This window comes from Montipora capricornis, chromosome 14 (assembly GCF_036669925.1).
Source record: "Montipora capricornis isolate CH-2021 chromosome 14, ASM3666992v2, whole genome shotgun sequence".
Lineage (NCBI taxonomy): Eukaryota > Metazoa > Cnidaria > Anthozoa > Scleractinia > Acroporidae > Montipora > Montipora capricornis.
In genome coordinates, this window is record NC_090896.1 from 25,963,008 (window position 1) to 25,965,826 (window position 2,819).

The window sequence follows — 2,819 nt, forward strand, 5'->3', positions numbered from 1 at the left end:
TGAGTAAGAGAGTTCTTGATGTCATCAGTTTGTTCGAAGCACTTCGTTTTTCTCTCTTCTGCACACTCTGCTGTAGTGAGTTACCAATGGCATCGTCTGGTTTTTCATGGGCTTGTGAACCAATTTTCTCGGGGGGGGGGGGAAAACTTGAAAGTTTGGGGGGGGGGGCGCTGTGATCTTTAATGACGCGGGGTACTCTAGATCTGCATTCTGGCTTGGATTTATATATTCCAAGCCCACCCAGTCTAACTGGCAATGCCAAGAGGTCTCTTTCGCTCGGCGTTGTGCAATGATGAGGCGTTATTGACGGTATTAAGGACATCGGCAATGACGCGTTCTAAAGGTTATAGAGTAGATCTTATACACCTGGGAGTGTTCTGAGAAAATATGTCCATTCGGTGCAGAAAGCCAAATGTAAAGGCTGCGTCGCACGCTTGTGGTTGTGACATGGCAAATTATGCCAGCGTAACCACCTGGCTTACCCAATCCTCCACCTTGCTACCGACGGATTCTTCCAGATAGTCTCTGGAGCCCAGGGATGCCCCCAGATGGCTTTTGACCCTGAGTAGAGATGTTAATCGCCGTTCATTCGAAAATTACTCTCGAGAACGCTCCATCTTTTCAGGTTTGGTAATAAGCCAACATTTGTTAGCGTTTGGATAGTAATCCCCAGGCTAGGCCCGGCTTCAGTTAGTTTCGTCCCACCATTGCTTTATCGACTTCCAAAGATCCGGAACCACTTGAAGTCATCAGCATACCAGCATTGTTTCGCGTCACTCGAGATACCAAAACGTGTAATCAAGGGTTGAAGACTGATGGCGCTGTAAATCCGAAATCGCACAGGGGATCCCCTGATGTTGAGCCTTCGGACGGATTTGAGCAGCTTCTCTGTTGTTATAAACAATCTCGCCGGTTGCCGGTACGTATTAATTGCGTAAGTGGCTATGGGTGGACACAGAACCCTTATATTGTGAAGCGCAGCAGCTCTGTTTAATGCGTTGAAAGCATTTGAGGCATCAATCAGGAGTACGGCATCAGTTTCTTCCTCTTCGAATATAGAATGCATTGCATGGACAGCAGCCTCGCTCCCACTCCTAAGGCCTGCACACACCTGTAGTGATCCACTAGCGTCGAGAACATCTTCCTTCGTAACCTTCATGACGCACTTTCCAATTACCCTTCTAATGACTTCACCTACACCATTGGGCGGACTGCGCCTTCGCCCTTGTCTAAAGGTATCAGCCTATTGGCTAATATTGGTTCAATAGTCCGTGGATCAATATACTCTGTGCATAGCTTTCTAGTCATTGTTGCCAAGGCATCACACAAGTTCGCACTTGATTTCTTGAAGGATTTGCAAGTGAGAATACGCTTGAAGCCATTTGCGTCGACGCCTGAGGGGCCGCCCGATCCTTTGGTTCGTAGTGCCGCCTCGCGTATCATTTCGCCGTCTATCTGCTGGTATAGCGAATCATGAACTTCCTCTACCGGTCCAAAGAGTATCGAGCCAAGCTTTGCGTCTTGTGCCTCAGGGTGTTTCTCATGAAGCTGTCTCATGACATCGTCGGTCAGCGGTAACACCCCACCGCAGTCTTCGTCGCTTAGATATCTCAGAGCAGAATTTATCTGCCCTTGCATAACTAACTTGGCAAATATCTTCGCTTTATCTGGTGACTTTGCCCTCTTGGTCTTAAGGATACGCTTTTGAATCGATCGTCCTTCGCGCAGTAGGCTTTCGATTTCCCCTTCTTTCCATAGCGCTAAGCGTTTTGTCAAGCACTCTTGGTGGTCTTTTGCTTTTGATTTCATGCTTGGCTTTTAGTGCCGTTGCTAACAGAACAATAGCGGCTTTAAGCGCTATGTGTTGTGCATGTGATGCATTGTTCCACTCAGTTATGTGTTGTGCTAGTAAGTCTATAAACTCTCGCCACCCTTTACCATATATCACAAGGAAGGTATTCTTCCGCCATTGTGTCCTTTCATCGTAAGCTTTAATTATGGTTGACGAATTGACTGTTATTATTGTTCCGTCCGCTCTACGCCCCAACTGACTATCGATGGCATGTCAACAGCGCTGAAATCAGGTAAATGTCCTGGTGCGTGCACGTCGCACGAGCTTCACTGAGAACATCATCAGTCACGGCTTCTGATTCTTGTTGTTGTTGTACATTTACAGCGGTGCTATTATTCTCCGTCGGCGGCTCTATTGCAATATGCAAATCCAAGAAGTTTGCCAGGTCCAAATTAGCATTTTGACTGGTGTTGTCACGATTTTCAAAATCGTCGCTTTCCTGTTGAGGAGGCGTAAATAAATTTCTCTGAAATCCGCCTAAGGCTGGCTGCTCTCCTACATTATCACCATTAGCCACGTCAGTAGCGCAAGTCTCGCCAATACTGTCATCCATTTTTTCGAGCCTGGAGGCTTGATCCCGTAGGTTTTGGCTTTTGATTCCTAGATACTCATATCCTTTCTCGACCCATAGTCTGTCATTACTGCTATATAGCCCTTTTTGTTACCGTTTTCTTTGCACGGTGGGTTTTCTGATGCCACGAGTTCCTTTGCTTTCTTCTTGCATTCTAACAAGTCTCTGTTCATCTGCTCTGTCCATTTCAATTTCGGTCGTGATCCTTTCGACATCTCTTGTATCTCAGCGAATAATTTCTTCTCAAGCATGACTTGCGGTCAGTGAACGTCCAAGGCAAAGACAATAAGTTAATTTCCCTTCAACTGAGTAAGCACTTCGTCGAAAACGCCTCCTAAAACACTCTGATTGTAGTAACGACCATCGTTTCTCCTCTTTGCTCGGCAGCACAGCACA